General features: G+C 35.4%; 1 protein-coding gene across 2 annotated transcripts in view; it reads left to right on the top strand.

Annotated features, from left to right (window-relative positions):
• Nucleotides 1-12,482, top strand: part of dlgap2a (discs, large (Drosophila) homolog-associated protein 2a) — a 404,450-nt gene that overhangs the window by 151,797 nt on the left and 240,171 nt on the right. The window contains exon 1 of one of the 2 annotated variants that reach the window (XM_069197517.1): nucleotides 208-425. The exons of the other annotated variant lie outside the window; for it this stretch is intronic. The gene's annotated coding sequence lies outside the window, so the exon portion shown is untranslated. Of the gene's footprint in view, nucleotides 1-207; nucleotides 426-12,482 lie in introns of those variants that run through there. 2 annotated transcript variants of the gene reach the window in all.

The following is a 12,482-nucleotide window of genomic DNA, read 5'->3' as shown; positions in this document are numbered from 1 at the left end:
GCATTTGGAAAAATAAAAGAAAGTCACCCTGCCTTATAAGATTTTGAAAAAGATTAAAGGCTATAGAGGTACATTTACTAGGAGGAGATGCCTCTGGTCTGAAGGCTGAATTCCACATCCAAGTGGAGTGTACTCCAGATCCGTGTTTTGAATTGTGCTTGCCTATATGGAACATGTATTGTGAGCCTCTGCTAGCCACAATGCTGCAGTAGAGGGTTTTATGCTGAGCTGAAAAGTAGTCTTGGTGAAAGCAGAGCATCCTTTTTTTCAGAGGGCTTGGATAAATAATAAAGAAACATCTACAATTACTCCTATCCTGACTCTAAGCAAAACCTTTCTCTTATGATTATTTTGTCTTTTTCTGTCACCTTGTGAAGAATAAGCCAGTATATTCAGATGTCACCAGCATATAGCAACCCTCCAAGGTAAGTCTGTGGTGATCTGTTTAATATTTTCTCCTTACTTTAAAAAAAATTTGCATGTAACCAACTGGAGTCATTTTATTTTTCTTGAAACCAAAATTCTAATCCATTCAGAATTGGAAAGTCTGAAATAAGCTGTGATTTTCTGAGTATTGTGTGTGTGTATGAATTGGGGGTGGTTGGAGATTCATGTTGGAAGTTACAATTAATACAGCTTTAACTATAGAGCTTATATTATATTAAATGGATGTGACAGAAGTGATAAAACAAGGACACAATGAAAGCATCCAAATGCAGTGCATTTTTATTGCTTTCAGCTGTTCAGTTTCATCTGTGTGCAGATCACAGTCTTGAAGGTTAAGATTCTGTCTCGCAATTCCATGCATCTGAATACCTAGAAGGGAATATAACATGCATTTCTTTGCTTCAACAGAAATGGCTATATGTGCGAAAGGTTAGAATGTCTCTAAGGTGGTATTAGAAATGCCTGTAAATGTATCATTCTGTACAGTGTTTTTGCCTTCCCTGTGGTTGGATGGGATTTTTTAAATCAAAGAATTAAGCAGCCTGAGAATAATGTTGCCTAGCAATACTCCTGTTCAAGGGACACTTGATCAAAGTAGGAAAATGTGCTTTTCTGGTTCAGTGAAAAACAGAACAGCATATTTTACATCGTGGTGCTGTGCATAATGCAGTTAAGCTAAACACTGTTTCTATGACTGCGGTGGTCTGGGAAATTGTAATACAGAAAGTGTGAAATGTCTGCTTCTGTTAATCTTTGTACTAACTGAAAATGTCTTGATTTGCTCTTGTAAGTGTAGACAACACAGTCACTGGTTGAGCTCACTGGGTAAAAGCCTGACAGGAATTATCTGAATCACATCAAGAATATATAATTTCAGCACATGTATTTTAGTGTAATGTGTATTAAAAACGTTCACATTCTAGACACTGTAAACTAAACTGAAGCAAAGGCACAAAGGTACAGTGTAATGTGTAATGAAGAAATACATCTGAAACAGTACTATACTAGTGCTCCTAGATATCAGTCTTTTTAAGGTTTCCTCGGCTGGATATTTCATGATCCAACAAATAAAATGCTTAGATTTCAATTTTTGCTGGAATACCATGATTTTACATCTTGATTTTCAGTGGATATGAATACAAATTATAACTCACTGCAATTTTATCATTTATCATATGAGCATAAATCTTGTTAGTATCTAATCATTAAAAACTATGAGAATATTTTGATTCTGGTAGCATCGTGAAAATCTGGTGAATGAAATGTTATTCAGCTGTTTATTGTAATTGGAGTATTTTATACTTAACCACTCACCAAGCTGAAATAGTATTTGACTATAAGTGCAAACACCTTCACTCATTTAGAGCAGAATAAAATTTGTACGTTTTATATGTGAATTAGCTCAGCTATCCTTCTTATCTTGACCATGAAATCAATAGGTATGTGTTAAATATAAATATGAAAATATAAATAGATGATGGGTGAAAATGACATATTGTGGATACACCACTTCTTACTTGCCTTTGCATTCAGTAGGTGCTCTTCCTATCCAGTTGACTAAAAGTGTTCCAGTATCCTTATGGCCGTGTTTCTCTATAGTAGAATAGATATTTCACTGTCATTTAAAATGGCTTTGCTGTGCTTTTTTGTACTTGGGTAAATTGACCTACAGTATTTGCTTTATATCCATGTCCTTGAATACAAAGCTTATTCCTAGAATTGGTCGCTCATTGCTCTTCATGATTTCTATATACTGAGCAAAAACTCCTACTTGAATCACATTGTGTATCGGGCTTTTCCATAGGTTGAATTACATTATTCTACAGTCTTTTCAGAGCCATACGTCTTCCATTGGTGGTTATTCCCACGCAATAAATAACCTTGATGGTACATAGATCCAGAAAAAAAGGATTTGTTTTGTTTTTTAAAAATGTATATAAATTAAGTAAAGCACTTTAACCATTCAAAAAAGTGAAACCTTTCTTAATCATATTCAAATAAAAAAATGCTTTACAAATATGTCTAAAACATTCCATTGGGAAACTGACATTTTAATACAAAACACATCAATGATGGTAATTTACCTATGCTCTTCTTATAACCACTTTTCCCATTTTCAAGGCTTTCCAAATCACGACACTCTTTTCAAGAACTGCTTGTTTTGTCAATGCTAAAGTAATCCTTGAAGGGAGACAATGCAGTGCAGTGAGTTACTTTTAAATGAATATTATCTCAAACATTCCCAGTTATGCAAAGTATGGTCCAAAACCATTTTTATTGGGTGTGTTAACAGAATGTGTAGAAAACAGTGACTGTAACATTTAATTTCAAAGTGGAGGAAGTAGAGTAAGGTTTAGCATTATACATCCAGAGGCAGGCTAATGCATTAAATTGTAAAGTTTTTTTCTACCATGGATGATTGATATTCATAATTCTAAAACTGCATAAAAGAACTGGTGATTATATGGCTGGCTCTAAAACAAGTCCAGGAAAAGCACATAGGTGACAAGACATAATGAAGAAAACTTTATGATACCTGCTGCAGTAAGTGACTCCTGAAGTCTTGAGAAATTAGGATTTTCTAGTGTGAACACCATGTGGACAATTAAAAGTGTAAGATAACAAAAGACAAGCCAAATGTTTTAGTTGAGGTAAGTTAAATAAATGACAGGTCTTGGATATTTTAAAACAGCAACTAAAAGTTAACTTGAGTTATCCAGGCACAGACACGATCTCCTACAAACTTAGGGCAAAAGTTGGAATAGAAGAAATAGGCATTTTGTTCATGTAAAATTTTAAAAAAAAGCATTCAAATCAATGCTGATAAGAATCTGAATTCAGGTCACAATCTTGACTATTTTACTATTGGTGATTTCTATTTGTTAATAATCCCCAGTATTCCTTCAAAGTTCATTGGTTTTATTTGCTTCTCTCAGCAGAAAATGCACATGCATTTTAAAAAAAAAATGTCCTCTGAATATAGAAATTGAAAGCTAAGGACTCAATGTAACTGTCATTATAGAATTGTCAAGTAGGGAGCTGCATCATAGTTTATTGTGTTTATTGGCTGCAAAGGAATGTATAAAGATTAAATTCACATTATTTCCAAATGTGTAATAAAGAAACACAACATTGCAGCACTTGAGCCTTCTTCGGGTGTGAATACCTGAACAAGGCCCGACAGTCAAAATTTTGTTTATTTCTGCTTACTTGTCCCAATGTAGAATACTGTCTTATTTTTCACTCTTTTATATTAAAATAAAATATAATTTCATACTGTTGTGGACAACAGTGTATTCTGTCTTACAGTATGTAAGAACATAAGACATTTTATAAATGTTGAGAGGAATGTAACCCCATTCAGTAGCAAATTGCTATTTGATCCAAGTATCTCCAGGGTATTAACTTAAACAACATGGTGGAGTTCCTTCTTCCATACTCCCAGAAACTGTAACATTAAGAAGTACTTCCTGTTCTCAGTTTTAAATGCACTTCCACATGCTGAGATTTCAAATCCTGTCCTCAGGTTTGTGCTTCACTGTTGATTGTAAGGTGACCACCGGGTTGGCTTTTCCAGGGCCATTGAAGATTTTGAATTAGACATAAGTCTTATGTCTAAGTCTAAAGTTAGACATAAGAGTATAGACAGTTTTGGAGCAGCAATAAGACTTCAACAGGACACAGAAATAAAATACAATGTCTAAATCTATTAGGGTGACCTGTTGTGAGTTTCCAGTGTTGTGCACTGAATGTGGTCATTTCTTTAATGCTGGAAATTAATTTGAGTGATGCCTGGTGTGCTGAGAGGTTTCATTACACATTTTAATTTTTCTTTTCTTTGATACAGTTCACTCCTGGGGTACACTACACTTGAACTACACCCACGACACTGCACTCATCAAGCCCGTGACAGGTCGAGGGAATACATCACAATTTGGGCAAAATCAGGAATGGCCTTCTGAGTAATTTAAAAGGAGCAGCATACAGAGCCCTCAATAAGCAGCTTTGGCTTTGAGAGAATACTGTTCAACTATGACATCTATGACAAAGTACCGTGCAAAAAGGTGAACAAACACAAACTCATATATATTTTGTAGCTTGACATTCTTCCTCATGTAGAGCTTGATGCAAATGGAATGTTAAATGCTGTTTTTGAGAGAGGAAGCATTTTTAATATAGCTGGCCTCTTCGATGTGAAGTTATTGCATAACAATGAAACTTGGTTACAGAAATTAGAAATATTTATGGCTAGGTGTATATCTAAAGCACACAGGCTGTTCATGTACTGTTCGTATTGTGTTGGTAAGTGTAGAAGGTAAACACAGCATAAAAATAGTCTTCCTAAAATTGAACACACAAATTCAACAAAGGTTGTGGTTTTGAAGAAATTGTAACTGCCCTAAGTAATGATTGAAAGCTTTCATTCCTGAAAAAAGAAAAACATAAATGCTCTTGGAAATACTAAATTCTGAACTGTCTCTTACCTAGTTCTGTATGCTGTGCTTAATTTGCTCTAAATCTTACTGGAACACAGCTCTGGCACATCTGAAATTGAGACTGTCCACACTCCTGTATTTCTCAGCACAGATCTGGTACCTGCTTGTGACAGGAACATTTTAACATCTGCATTTAGTAATTTAAAAATAGCAAAATGCAAAAAAAACCTCAGAACATATGCAGACACCTTGTGATTTATTGTGATCTTGATGCCTTGTGTATGATGCCAGTACAGACTGCACTGTTGACTTCAATGGCATGTACAGTACAGGTAAGAGGAGTGGCAGAATGATGTCATATGTGCAGAAACCTTTAAGCAGCTTGTACTGTTGATCAGCCCTTTTCACAGAATTTGTGAATTTGCCACCCAATTAATGCAATAAAATGGCTCAAACAAAAGGCAGTTCTGACAAACTAGAAATCCAGGAAGCCCAGAGGAGCAGGCAGGTGTGCGTTGTGCTACTGATGTGGTGGTCACTAATGATGGTGATCTGGTTAAAAGCATGACTGTGGAAAATGATGTGCGAGATGGTTCATCAAGTGTAGAGGGCATTAATCTAGGTAACAACATTCAAGTGCTTCTGACTGTTTGGACTACCGAGCAATCTGATTTTCACCAACTCAAACACTCATGACTAATTAAGGAAAAAATATATACATTATTTGTTGAAAGGTAGTCTCCCTGGCTCCAGAGAAAACATCAAGAATGAAATGTGCTAAAGACTTGGTAGTATCTGTTGTGACCTCTTCTGTAAAAAACGAAACCAGAAGAAGGCACTCAGGAAAATGTGAAATATGCTTGAACCAAGGAACAATTTGGAAAAAAAAACTAAAGGGGACACTTACAGTAAGTCCAGGCCGTTGATCAATGATCATTGTTCAATGATCAACCTAAAAAAAATTTCCACCACACCCAGTTTCTACACAGCTTAAAAGCGAAATGTCATTAATATATTTGTGGTTTTGAGCACACAATTAATGTAAGGAATAGAATGGGATTGATATTGGACTAATTTGGAATTTCCAGTGTTGCGCGCTTAAACATTCATCAACACATTTCCTCTGGAATGAGGAGAAAAATGTTTGAGAAGATAGTGTGCTCCCAATATCTGGATAACCTATCCTATATGAGGATCCAAGTTTGAAAAAAAAAATCCTTGATCATGTTACACCTCGTACTTTTTTCACAAAAATGGTTGAAATAATGGTTTTATGTAAACAATAAAATATATAATAGTTTTATCCTTAATATTAGTATTAATAATAATTAATTTGATTTTTATTTTCAAAATTGTCAACCCAATGGTTATATACAATATGCAAGGTCTATAGCTCTGCACTGCCCCTACAGGGATTCTAGCATAGTTACTTGCCAGTTCAAAAGCACTCAACACCACTCTCTAGACAGCAACAATCTCTGCTGAGTTTATATTGTCTAGGTCTCAAGGGGGTGATGTCACTTCTGTAACATGTTTGCTCCGGTGAACTATATTACATATAAAGTATAGGCTAGAGGGAGATCATACAGTCAGATTCTGAAACCCTACCCACCCAACGACAGGTCAATCCAACTGGAAATGTTTCATGAAGGGCAAAGCATTATGATTACTGCATTTTAAATTGCTATTAAAAATGTTTCTTTAAGAAACAGTACCTGGCCAGCATGTTATTGACTGGGCAGTTTGAAAATGTGTAGAACATGTGTTACAGTACATTCATGTAATAGTTAAGCACCCTGGTAACTCTGTTACACCTTCTCCCATTCACAAGGAGCTACGGCACCTTTACAATTAAGCACTGCTAAGGTGGGTATTTTCTGACTGACAACAGTTTTTACACTTGTCTTAAGATTGTATAGGTGATCCAAACAAAATAAGACAAACTAGTTTTATAGAGGGAGAGGTAGGATGAAGGATGGTACAAAATAATTCATACTGACCCTTCTAAAGAACAGAGTTAAGAAATTAATAATAACTAAATGCTAACATTTCAGACATCTACAACTTTGGCTATACTGACATTTAATTATTCTAACGTTCTTCAGTTAGTTCTCTTTTAAAATATTGTGTTATCTAAAATACACTTTCATAAGGCAACATTTATTTAACATTCATCATTAGTTTTAAGTTTGGTTCCCAATGACTACTTTTTGTAAAATTATTTGGATTTATACTCCAGAACTAGGTGCTTTTGTAATATGTTTCAAAATAAATGTTCCATGGAAGGTTAAGCACAGAGCCTTAACAATTTACAGAATCACATTCAGACAACTACAGTATGTACAGTATGTGTTCTCATTGTTGGCTGACATGATAGTTTTCCATTGGAAATGGAAACATTTGGGGATGAAACTATGTTAAATCTCACTTTTAAAAAAAAGTTAAATAAAAAATTCCTAAAACTGTCTTGGAAATTGGTTAGATTGGTTAGATAAACAATAATTTCAGAGTTACCAATGGAAAGTTGTACAGTATGGTACATACAGTAACAGTCTGGTTGAGTCCCTTTATAACTTCCATGAATGGTTCAGAACATGCTGGAAAAAGTGGATGGTATTCAATTCAGAAGATGGTCTATGAAGTAAAGGATAGATTTACACACAGAGGTTATATATGTAATCATATACAGTATGGCCAAGATGACAGGTCATTTCCTAACTGCCTTTAAGAGTATTACAATCAATCATGTCACCTGACATTTCTACCAAAAGCAGCTGTGGAAAATACAATACAGGCAATGTAGAACACGAAGAACACAGACTACAAAACAATATCCTTCTTGACTCACTGTTTCCCATCCTTAACTATGAGCTAGGCTAAATTGCTAACATGTTACAAACATAAACAGCAAGGACATCCCAAATGCAAATGGTGTAGCACATCCACTTCTTTAATCCCAAATTCATTACATTCCGTCCATATTTGTGTTCCTTTTACTTCTCTCTTTTGTTCTTCTCACCTTCTCTGCCTTAGTCCTGGAGTACAACAGCACCTCCCAGCTTCTGCTTCCTAGCTCATATTTCAGGTTCAGATGTCAGATTTCTTAACCATACACTTGCGAACTCCAGCTCTGTGGATGTACTATTGTAGTCATCCCACAGTCGATACACCAGGATGTGTGGTCTAATGTGTTGCTGCGCTCTCAAAATCAAATATGATATGTAGAACCAAAGTCTTTACGTTCATCCACCTCCTGCTGGACAACCCAATATATATACAGTATATGGTTACATATGTATGTAATATGAGTCTGTAGCACTCATATACTCATAGATATGTGGATTTTTTGTAAAATTGAGTATATAGATTCCAGATATTTAATATTTTGGTGTAATTTTCACTAATTTGTCATTCTTGTCATTCTTGTCTAACTGTGGTACTCTTGAGTGACAGTTGCATGAGTTCAAAATTGCTTCATTAGTGAGAGAGTTGATTGTAGAAAATTGATGAGGGGACAAAACCCATTGAACGTCAAGCTTGAAGAAAGAAAAGAACACAGCAGGGAACAAATATATCTTGCTTAACCAGAGAACATCACCTTGAGTCAGTGTAAGATGTAGACCATGCTGATGGATATCAGCAGTGTGACAGGCAGAACAACACGTTAATTCAGTAAAAAAGACAGATTTATAGGAATATCCAAGTATGATTGTGGGGGCAGTGGCACAGTGGCCAAAGATCTGCGCCTGTAGCTGGAAGGTTGCCAGTTCAAATCCTGTGGCTGGCAGAGGAATCCTACTCCATTTGGCCACTGAGCAAGGCCCTTAACCTCTAGGGGTGGTGTTTAAATGGCTGACCCTGCACTCTGACCCCAAGCCTCTCTTCCTGCCTGTGTGTCTCATGGAGAGCAAGTTGGGGTATGCAAAAAGACAGATTTCTAATGCAAGAAATTGTATATGGCTAATAAAGTGATCTCTCTTATAGTATGAACATTCCTTGTCATTCCTACGATTGACAAGAGTGTCTAGTCCCTACAGAATTCAACAGGTAGTTATTGATGGCAACCATACTGCATGGTGATACATCGATAAAGATACTGTGACCTCACTTCCTGCCCTTTCTATGGGCTCGTTATTGACACAACACGATTCCAATTGGACTATACAGATCCTCATGCTACTTATGTTACAATGGCTTTCTTGTAAGATTTTTGCCAGACCTGGGCCCCACTGAACATTCATGGAATGAGCTGAGGTGACATACTGTACAGCGTGCCATAGCAAGGCTCACAGACCATTGAAAAGACAATTGAACAGAATGCCGCAAGAGAACATCTGCAGCTTGTGCTAAAGCTCCACACAATATAAGACTGTGACTTTCACAGAATAGGCCCGTTGATAACCTTATTGATGAGCAATCATAATCAGCTGCTCTGCACCTGCAACAAAAAAGACGCTGCCATTTTATTACCTTCATGAATTTGTGTTCAGAAATGTTATATTTCTGTTGATGCTAACTATACTGTACATAGAGTACATGCATATTATGAAAAATAGTCCAAATAGATGTAAACATATTCTGATTAAAAAAAATAATAATGCTGATGTAAAATTTTTTTGATAAAAAGTGCATTTTATGTGGCAACAGGAACGCTGAGAACAGAAGGAATCTACCCAAATCTCTTCATTCCACAGTTACCTGGCACGTTTAACCCAGTTTTAGAAACTGAATGTGTGAAGTACAGTATGATACAGAGTAGGTGGAGAAATTAAACACCAGGTGTGTATTAAAGGGAAGAAGCCTTCTTTAAACACAAGTATTCTGAAAAAAAAAAACAGGATACTGAATAATTAATACTGTTTTCCTGCTAAAAATCCCTCTGGTACTTTTTCTGTGTTTTTTGCTGAGGCTTATATTCTGTTATTTGACAATGCATCACACCCTGCAATCCATCTTGTTGCCATGGAGACACATAGGAACTGTAGCCTGCATTTCTTGCATTTTTCTGCATATCACACCAAGTAGTGGTGCTTCTTGGGAATTGCCAGATCTCAGTATTGCTGTGTGGGTGTGTGGGGGTGTATAAATTTGTTCTTTTATGTGTATGTATGTGTTTGTGTGTCCAGAAGTGGGTGGAGGAATTCTTTTATTTAAATGTGACAATTATACAAAATATTTTTATTGAGTTTGATTCTACGGATTATTCTGACTTCATTAATATTGCTTCCTTTTCATTGTAATATTAATCAGTTCAGTGACCAATTACTATATCTACTAATTTGTTAGCATGTATAGTAGTTATTTAAAATATGTATACATACTGTAAAACACCTTTTTAAGATTGCAAATGTTTCTTTTAGAAATTAATGTCCTGAGCATGAAATATTAGTGCATTAGACTAAAGAGACTTCAACTCAACTGAACTGAAAGTTCAACTGAATAATTTAATGAATAATCATGCAATTATAAAGGTGCTTCAAAGCACAATTGCTAAAATGGATTAATGCAGAGTATAAAAAGACCTTTTTTTTATAAATATGCTGTGCATGTCAAATAGATTTTGATATGGAGGTAAAAATGGAAATGGAAGGCTTCAACTACAGAAAGATAAATACTGAATTTTCCATTTTCTTCTAACACACAAAAAATGTTTGCTTCTCTCACTGTGGAGATCAGTTTTCTAATCAAAATTCCCACCTATCCAGGTTATGGGTAAGTAAGCAACCGAATGGCTTCATCTCTTGAAATTCGGTAACTAAAATTGCTGCTGTTAAGAAGTTAGTTGATGGAGTCTCTGTCCAGTGATCTTTGACCTCAGAATGGTGTTTTCATTGTGTATTTTATCTGAAATCCAACCCCTCTGTTTTGGAGCTCACAGTCACAGGAAATAATTTTGTTTTAGTGTTCAAGTATAGCAGTCCTGCAGGAACACTGTCGGATTTGAGCATTCTGCACAAATATTCTCAAAATAAAAAAATGAGATCAAAGGTGAACGACATGGGGAAAATTAAATAATGCTCAAATTCCTGACAGTAAGGTTTTCCCATCAATTGGAAGGATAAGTGTGACTTATGATCTGAGTGTTGCACAATATTAGAATCCCCCAAATCTTTGCTGGGGTCTTGATTCCCAAGAAACACATTCACTCCAGGAAACCTTTGACCAGTTGTTAAATGATATAATAATCCTAAACGTATTATTTACTTTGGAGTACATTTCAGCAAACTGCAGCAAATATCATGGCAATTTTTTCTCAGGTTTTGTTTTAAAAACTGAGTTTGGCTCTACAATCTCTCTGAACTATCTCTTGTTAGGATGGATGAATTCAGTAAATGTACTGTAAATGGAAATACAATTTACAGCTTTTTATACAATTTACTGTACTTACACTAGGACACAGACATACTATATATATAAGGCTTCTGAATGCCGGCTTTTTTGTTTAATAAATAATAACAAAGTAAAATTTGTATTATTCGTCACATGAGGTTAGATTTATCTACTGTTAGAACTTGGTGAGGACTAGGTCAAGGTCAGATATGTCTTAATATGTAAAACCATAGAATCTTAAGAGGGTGCACTTTCTTTGTCACATCACTGTATATGTATTTGAGTGGTCAGTTTTCAGTCAATATGTCAAGTGCCATCATGGCCTCATCTTTACTGATGATTAAACCAACAGGAGCAGCAGAAGTCTTGATTCTGAATTCTGGAGTTTATAGAACCTTTGTTAGCTTACCGTATGTAGAACAAAACTGTTTTATAATTATTGGGTGGCTCTTCGTCATGTGGTAATGACATCTGGCTACAGCTAACAATGAATTCAATAGGGGAAATAGAGAATTCCAAACCGGTCAAGTCGTTATACAGATTTAAGCCCAATTGAGATTTAAATCGAATTTAAATGCTGAAAAAAGTGGCCGCAGCAAAGTATCTCAAATCATTTCATAAAGAGTTTGATGATCTCAGTGGGTTGCAGACTTCTCGTTATCATCATCTCAAAGGGATATGCAGCCAAATACTGACTTTTACACTCTGAAACTTACTTAAAGTGAAAAGTAAAGTGAAAATATTTCTGATTACTTGAAATTTCTGGGTTAAATAAGAGTTATGTTTGTGTTCTTGTATATCACATGTACTGTATATATGGAATTACTCAGAATAAAATAAATATTATGTACTGTACTAGTTATCAAAGTAAGAGTTTAGTGCTTGGGAGGCTCTGTATACATACAGTATGTGTATGGTCATAGAATATCTGCCTTTTAGCTGCAGATTAGTAATCTCAGTCAAGAAAACTCACAAAAACAATTTTTAATAGGTATTTATTCAAAACTGTACAGTGTTATCTTTGTATAGATTTACAGTAAAACATTGTTGCACAGTCCAGCAACATTTTGAAATGTGATGATTGTGTACGAAAAAGGCTCTTTTCCAGACAATAACAATGACACATAAAAGAAAAGCTTTTTCCTACTATGTGCACTTGACCATTTCCAAGCAGTTTTCATACCTCAAAACATCCATCTAACTTACCATAAATATTGTGTTTAGGAGACACTCTGGCATAGTGGTTGGCATTGTTGCCTCGTAGCACTG

The sequence above is a fragment of the Lepisosteus oculatus genome, chromosome 2 (assembly GCF_040954835.1).
Source record: "Lepisosteus oculatus isolate fLepOcu1 chromosome 2, fLepOcu1.hap2, whole genome shotgun sequence".
Lineage (NCBI taxonomy): Eukaryota > Metazoa > Chordata > Actinopteri > Semionotiformes > Lepisosteidae > Lepisosteus > Lepisosteus oculatus.
This window is presented reverse-complemented; position numbering and strand designations above follow the sequence as displayed.